This window comes from Drosophila elegans, unplaced genomic scaffold (assembly GCF_018152505.1).
Source record: "Drosophila elegans isolate 14027-0461.03 unplaced genomic scaffold, ASM1815250v1 contig_520, whole genome shotgun sequence".
Taxonomy (NCBI): domain Eukaryota; kingdom Metazoa; phylum Arthropoda; class Insecta; order Diptera; family Drosophilidae; genus Drosophila; species Drosophila elegans.
In genome coordinates, this window is record NW_024545903.1 from 3,098,219 (window position 1) to 3,106,790 (window position 8,572).

Genomic DNA, 8,572 nt, shown 5'->3' on the forward strand with positions numbered 1-8,572 from the left:
AATAGGAAATTCAAAAGATAACATAAATGAGTACATTCTTAATATTTTTAAAAATATCTTAAATTATTTGAACTTGAACTAAAACATATACAAGTTTTAGATGTCAAATGAGTTCTTAACTAATTCTTTGATAATGATTCTAGAAAATAAGACAAACGAATTTTCAAAACTGTGCGCAATGTGTTCACATTTATTCAAATTTATGGTCATTGCTGGACCAGAAGACCTACAAAATATTTAAATCAACAATCAAGTATCAGAAAAATGTAATAGGAGCCATAATTTTAAAACCCAACAAATTGTATAGACTCAGTTTAACAGAATAAATAAATAGCATTGTCAGACCTAGTTAGCTTTTACGGAAAAGCCTAAACTATTAAAAACCTCCAAATACTACTAGTTGGAAAACCTTTCTTTTTTAAAGTTATTTTTTCATTTGGCAATTTTAGACACAGTGTTGCAAGTCGAGCAAAGACCTACCAGGGCTGCGTAAGCAAAGTTTCGTATGAAAATCACAAGTTTTGCTGATTGAATATGGTTGTTGTCTTGGAAATTCATATTAGAATGGTAAGTGTCTGGGATATGTGCATAGTTTTTCAACGTGAAAGAATGGAAATGTAAATTTCCCCAGTAAATCAAAATTTTCTCAACAACTTTCGAAAGTTTTAGCTCTAAACATTTCCCGGAAAAAGTGTTTTCAATTTTTTGTCAATCTCTGTGAGTGCATTAAGAATTATTTTAGTTTTAGCGTCGAAAATAGTTATTTTATTGTCTTGTTTCAAAGTTATGAAATTGGCGACCATGTACTTAACCACTGCACTAAAAATGTCAAACATTTTATTTGATACTTTTTAGGAACTTTCTTTCTCCGCCTAATGGGAAACAACCATTTCTGATTGTTATGTTTGCTGAGTACATTTTATTTACGATTTCCTGGTCGCCATATTGAGTTCTTAAATTTTAATTCTCTTTGCTATTATATTGTTATTTTTACACACGTGTATTTTTCATCAGAGTTTGACTTACCAAATGCATTTAAAATTTAAGAAACTTGTTTTTTTGATTTTTTTACTGTCGGTGGAATTCTGTGACGAATCAATTTAGTTCAGGGCCCCCACGGAGATTTTGTCCAAATTGTTAAAAATATTATATTGTGTTGTATTTTAAACTACGACTATCTGTATCGCCAAAATGAAATTCTCAAAAATGTTGCTTATTTTCACCGAATGAATATATTGTTGGCGTGGATTCCTAATGCATGAGACGACTCCCAACTTGAGCAGCGATTCAAACATTTGGCAGGTGCCACTAGAGCTAAACTCAAAACTTTCTTCACCGGGAGGGCGGGCACACGTCTCAAATAAATAAAATTTTCACAATTTGTTTTGCAGATGTAAAGTTGTTAAATATGCGAAACATGTAGCTAACGATTAACACGCAAGGCCGGCACAATCTTAAGTTCAACAAAAGTATAAAATGTTTATCTGTTTGCTTTTAATAAAACATAAAGTATTTGGTTAACGAATAAATACTTGAGTACTTGTGTTCAAATTTCTAGAAGCCCTAAGAAATTCCAATCTGTAATTCATTTTTTGGGGATAGTAGATATAAAATGTGCAAATGTATAATAAATAAGATATAATTCCTAAAACAAAAAAAAATTCAATCAACTTCTTTAATTACAAACTTGTTTCATTTGACCTAATATTTGGTTATGCTTCTTTTAAGAATATGTACAAAAATTTAAAGTAAAATATTCTATTTAAAGTCATGGTTTTTTTATCAGACGATCAGATTGCAGCAATTATGGCTTATAAAATAGTTTTGTGGGTATGTCTTAGTCTCAGACCAAAGCCAATATTAGACTGCCTTTTTCCGTTTCAAAAGGATCGAAATTAGTTTTTCGATATCTATTAAAACCAGACAAGTCAATAAAATAATGGTTCTTGTTTCTAAAACGATTTATCACACTATACTACTGTGTACAGTGACTTAAACCAAACAATTGTAGAGGCTAGATCGGTATGAGTGCCCTGCAAATGCCGGCATTTCGTGGAACTTTCGCTCTCGGTTGATGGCTGATAATTGCCGGTCATTTGCATATGACCGCCCGCCTCCCCTCTCTCCACCGGGCATTGTTTATGGCGTGTGGGAGCCAAAGTTCGGGCCTCGAGTGCGTTGCAAGTGCATGTCGTGGCTACAACTCGAGATCTTTGGCAAGGGGCATATCATAATTTGTACGGTTATCACGTACTCGGACGGGGGTCATGCGTCCGGATTATCAACACGATGCGATCACCTGCGGAGCGCCGGTCCTTGGCTTGAACTTTCACATGCAATTCACATGGCGGTAATGGGCCTCGGCAGATTGGTGGATTACCTGGCAGGCGATGATCCTCCGGTGCGATTAGCTAACTGAATCAAGGTAATAGGCTTTCGCCTATGCGCCTAGCGAAAGTGAAAATTTAACCGATTTAATCTACGTTTGGTCAGGCTGGTCCATTTGAATTAATTGGTCAACAAATTGGGGGATTTATGACATTCGATGGCTTTATTTATGGCGTGCTTTACGCAACACAGAGTGAAATTTCCACCACCTTGCATAAGAAATGGGTGCAAAATTTGATTGTTATTACTATAGCTATTGGACGAATTGTAATAAAGTAGCGGAAAGCCTGCTCGAACAAAATCCAGAGCATTCCCATGGAAAACGAAAGCTATGAAGTAACTGAAGAGTCTTGCATTTAATTTCTAAAGAAACGTTGCACAATTAAAACGCTTCAAGCATCATCAAAAGCCGCAAACACACACACACACGACACCACAATAAGTGAGGGGGCGAGTGTCAGGCTGAGATCATGAGGCTTTGGCTTCTGGCCCACAGATGACCACCAACTACTCCGCGGGCAGTTACCCGAACCGAATGCACAATGACGACTTTGGAGTTGTTGGACTTTCCCAGCACGCCATATACAATGGAAATTTCTTATTTTCTGGGCAAAAAGATTTATAGGAACTGCCGGCGCAGCCACTTGAGAAGCAAACAAAAAACGAAAGTCCAAGTGCTACAATAATATAAAATCTTTCTCCAGATTTATAGGCCCATCTAGGGAAACAATTGAAAAGTACTCATGGACAATATTTTCCCTTTTTTTATTCAATTGCTGGAAGAGAGAAAAGGGGGCTGGGAAATGCCAAATGCCACCGTTCTGGTGGTAGCCCGGATAAGAGCCATCTCTCACCTCTTCTCCGGTATCGCTTAATGAAATCGCACAATATCCAAACCCCAAACCCCAACCCATACTCAAGATGGTCATTAATTTGACGGGCCTGGCAGGCCATTTGAAACGTAACCCGTAGGAAATTACTGCTCATCCGGTAATTATTGGTCTGGGGTCTGGTTGGGATCTTGATAGATCGATTGGCGGCCAGATATTCAGTGTTTTTCGGATGCAACCAGCGTCTTCACACCGCCACCGGCTCTGATAGATCTTCATTTTGGGGGGTGGGGTCCGCTTGTTCACAGGTGTGTCGATCGAATGTATCTAAATATGGAAGTCTCGAACATGAACCCATGAGAATTGCGATTTTAAATCTCGTTAAGCTTGTGGTTAAACTTTTTATCCGCCTGCAAGACTTCTCCATTTCACCAGCAGCCAAAGTAAATCATTTACCCGTGGCCTCAGGCCACCGAGGCTTCCCTTTCCTTTTCCAAAATGTAAACCTTTTTCTGGCCTTTGCCCCTCGGACATCAAAAAAAAAAAAAAAAAAGTGAAGGCAATTGTAAAAATATATATAGTTTTCAGGCCAACATTTATCAAGAAAAAAGTATACATTTTTCCCTCTGCCGCCTGCCATCTCGCATAATTTTAATGAATTTTTTAGTTTCGCTTTCTAATTAATTGCATTAGCTGCGGTGGACGCCTACACAAAACGTTTTTGATGTAAAGTGTTTTCCCTTTTTAATTTTCGCCAATTAAATGTCCGCACAGTCAAACCTTGATTACCAGCCGAATAAATAACTAAATAAAATACAAGAAAAGAAAATACATACACATAAACATAGGCAGACTGGAGAAAAAAGCGGTGACGGAAGTCGAATGGATTCTGTGAAAGGTGCAAAATTTTTATGGAGAGCCGCCAAACAAACAATGTGCGGAAAAAACGAACCTAATGAAGACGAAAGTCGTTGCGCAAATGGAATTAAATTAAAATGGCATCAAAATGAAATAATAGTGCAATTAGCCTGGAGCCCAAGCTGGCCGATTCGACCACCAACAAAGTTGGTGCCAAGAAATGCGAAAAGCAAATAATGCCAAGCAAAATACTCTTTAGTCTAGTGTTATAAGTCTAGTTAAAAGAAAATTTTGTGAAGCAAACTTAAGCAAACTACTGCACAAAATGTTTATCAAATTGTGTATTACTTGTACCGAAAATTAAATTTAAAAAGAAAATGCAAATACCACAGGCTTTTAAATATATATCAGCTGTAACGATAAAGAGCAAAAAAATGATAGATTAAAAACAAAATATAAATAAAAATATATAATAAAATATTACAAAAAAATAACACAAAAAATTGAATTAATTTAAATTTATTTAAAACGCTGCAGGTATAAAACTTATAGTTCAATGCGCTAGTCATGAAGAACAAGCTTTTTTTATAAACTGTATTTAAGTATAGATTAATTAACTTAAATTTTAGATGAACTTAGTCTAGGAATGCGTTCAAAAGTACATTTCATAAAAACATAGTAAAACATTGCCAAGTTACAAGTTAAACAGTTGTTTTCATTAATTTATATGATATTTAAAAACAAACTAAGTGAGAAAAAACAAAATAAGAAATATAAAACACAAATCAATTATGTGTAATATGTTACCAAGCCGATAGCAAAGCCAATAAACTCTTAGCCTGCCCTGAAAGTCGTGTCAAAAGTTTCGACCGTTTCTCTAATCGCGAGCGGGTCCGACTTGTTTACGATTATATTGAATAACATTTGCGTAATTAAAGGTGTGCGAAAAGAAACCGAAATTAAATCATAGGTGTACCAGCTAGCCAAGTCGCCTTTGGCGAGGAGACCCTTTTTTTCGGCGTCCAATGACACGCGCTAATTGAAAGCGCAAGTCGTCAAACGGTGGCGTATGCGTGATTTGTTGTCGTTTTAGAAAACAAGAGTTTGTTGGCTGGCTAGCAGGGGAAGGGAAGGGAGGGGGATCTATTTGATGGGGGTAGTCCTAGTCACCGCCAACATGTCATACATTGGCTTAACAATCATTGACTGTATGTCACTTGTACTTGCTGCTGTTGGCTGCTACTCACTTTCATTTATTATGCCGAAGTTTCTTTTCTGCCCTGTCTTGTTTGGCTTTAGTGGGCAAACATGGCTCACAACTTGCTAAAAGTGAAATTATTGCCTTTTCAATTAGTCACAGATCCCCCAAATACCCATCCGTTGGGCTACTGAACTCCAAACTACGAAGTTCGAACCCTTTGAAGCTGTGAAATGGAAAGCCAAAGATGCGCAGTCAGTTGGGAATGAGTTTTTATGTTTAATTTGCAGGCAATAAATCAAAAAACATGTCGACGCCTCATTTTGATTAATTGGATCCTAATCCAGCAACGTCTTTCAACCCAGACAGACTGGAGACCATTGGCCAACTCATAAGAGGCCGGCATTGTAAACTTGATGACTTTCGTTTTCAATCGCCGCCGTTAAAAACAAATTAATGCCAGTTAATAAAGTATAAGCCAACGGGGGAACCTGGCGAATTGGCAATTTGGTAGGCGTTGACATGGCAACATCCCTGTAATGTTATGTTGGCCAAAATCGAACCTTCACTTTCTGGAATTGGGCTGAACGAGCGTTGCCAGTTTTGGAAATTCAATTTCTCACACTTGTCGCTCACTCACCGATCATTATGTTGATGTTTTCATCGAATGCTCAGCCCCCCTGTCGATATTTCTGCTGAGTTTGCAAATTATTTGGTCAGCTGTGAAATAGAAATTTTGACGGCTCATCATTGGCAGATATCTCTATGCAAATCGCAAAATCAAGAGACCATTGTAATTATCATGATAAATCATTGAAATATTTCGTTGAAAAATAAAATGGGTCAATTTACTGGTTTTATGAAACATGTTTATGAACAATTTACATTTACTGTACTGAATCGAATTGAAATTTTAACGAGTATTGGATGTATCTTTACAAAAATTTTTTCTATTTTTAAATAAGGTTTTCAAGGTTGCTATATTTACAGAAACAAAATATTATATTCTTCAGCCTTGTTAAATTTTCTGTTTTGCAAGCCAAGTTTAAGAAACATAGATTTTCCAAACTTTATCTAAACAAGTTATTAATGAAAATGTTAATATCACAACTATTCAAACAAATTTAAAGTTCTGATTCCCATTGTCGAAGTTTGCTTGCAGACTAAGTTCGATCTACCAGTGGGATCTTGTTCGCAGACCCTCGTCTAGCGGTTATATAACCCAATATAACCTGGCAAATTGGTGGCGGCATCTTAAACAGATGCGATCGAAGAATGGCTTCGAATGTTTCATCATTTGTTTTGCGGATCGTTGGGTTCGCCCCGTTGCCATTTATTAAAAGTTCGTTTTTGGGTTTTGTTATTGCTTTATTTTGGCACCTTCTTGGGCGAGCTCCATTGTCCAAGGGGCGAACTGGCCAATGGAGAGAAAGTCCATGCTTGGCAGGGCCTTTGTCTTTGATACCATACCGTTGATTATGCTAAAATCATTTAAAATCGTTCATAATTCGCCGTGAAGTCGGTGTCGTAATACCGCCTCTAATGAATCATGGGAAGAAGAGAGGTTAGCGACAACTCAATGAGAAAGCCATCATTAACTCCAACCCCAACTGGTTCTGGCCGAGCTTGGGCCACCTCCAACACCCACGTGACCGGCATGCCCAAATCGGTCGGAGTCCGCGGCTCTCGCTGCGTTTTCCATTTCGATGGGCTGACCACAAGTAAATAAACCAAAAAATAAACCATGAAATGCACAGAAAAAATATGTACAGAAAAACATTAAATGGACGGACCAAAAAAAAAAAAAAGAGGGGAAAAAACGGCAAAAGACAAACGGCAAACGGCGACAACAATAACGAAAGTGAAATTCTACAAAAAGATCGTGATGGCGGAGCGGAGACCACGCTTGGGCAGCCACCGGTGCCAGCCTGGTCAGGCGTTTACGTTTACCCCCGACATTATAATGCCGACCAGGCCAAGCCCAGCCAAGAAAGCCAAACAATAACAAACCGCTATCGTCGCCGGATTTTCCAGTCGCGTCTCATGTGCGCGCAGTGAAATTTGGGTCAAGGAAATGCCAATCGACAGGTTGCACCTTCTCGCTGCAAGTGGCCACATGACCACATGACCACATGGCCAGAAGACCGTTATTAGCCGCCAACTTTTGCTGGTGTTTTGCGGGACACTAATTGCCAGACTCGCGGGGGGAATAACCCTTGTTGACCCGCTGCGTACCGAGGTAATTTACGTGAATCTGTAACATTAAAAAAATTTGTACTTTCAAGATTCAATAATTTGAATAGTATTTCTGGGGTAACGCAATGCTTATTATTTTACGAGGTAAGAAAGTAAGATTAAGTCGAGCCCTGCACGTATGTTCCGCATCCAATGCTCAATATTGATTCCAGTTTATTTAGTTCCTCATGAAATGCTGTTTCTTCCGCAAATCCACTTTAAAAGCAACATATTTATGGGGCTGCCAAAATGTTTACAAATATTCGTTTCAATTGAAGTTCAATTCGACAACTCCTTTTGCTTAACTATAGTTAATATTGCTTATATAAGCTTTCCAATGCTATCATTATTTGCTGAAATTAACCATTGAACTTAAAACGTTGAGGTTTAAATTCTGTGGTTTGAGAAAGCATTCAAATACTTCTAAAGAAGTCTAATATCAAAAAGTTGAAGACTTAAGTCAACACTAACGAGCTTACATTTATCACTTGAAGACTGAATGGCGACGTATACTTTATTTATGTGGGCCTAAACTATTTTAAGCTTAAGTTTTTTGAATTGATTAAAATTGGATTAAGATGGGGTACAAAATTAAAATTTCAGGAAATATATATTTATTCAGGTAATTTTTTTTACCAAAAGCATTTACATTATTTTAAAGGTTTTGTGTTCAATCATATATTATCAGAACAGGAAAAAGGAAATAATTAAATATATTTATTTAAAGATTTTTAGTTTAACTAGAAGAGGTCCAAGGATGGATAACTACTCAAGACAAACAACAAATAACTCCCCCATCAAGTAACATCGCTTCAATATAACTTCTTCAACATAATATGGGTTAAACAAATAAAGTAGTCATTTTATGATGTTAAGTACTTTATATCGGTTACATCGCTGCAGGCGAAAGCTGCAACGCTCTTGCTGGGGTGACATCAACGTCAACATTAACGGTGCCGCATCCCGGCAACAGCCAGTGGCACTGTTAAGAGGGGAACGCGATCGCAATCGCAATCGCTCTTAACCGCAAAGCCGCGCTGTAAACCGATTCAGTTGTGTTTGA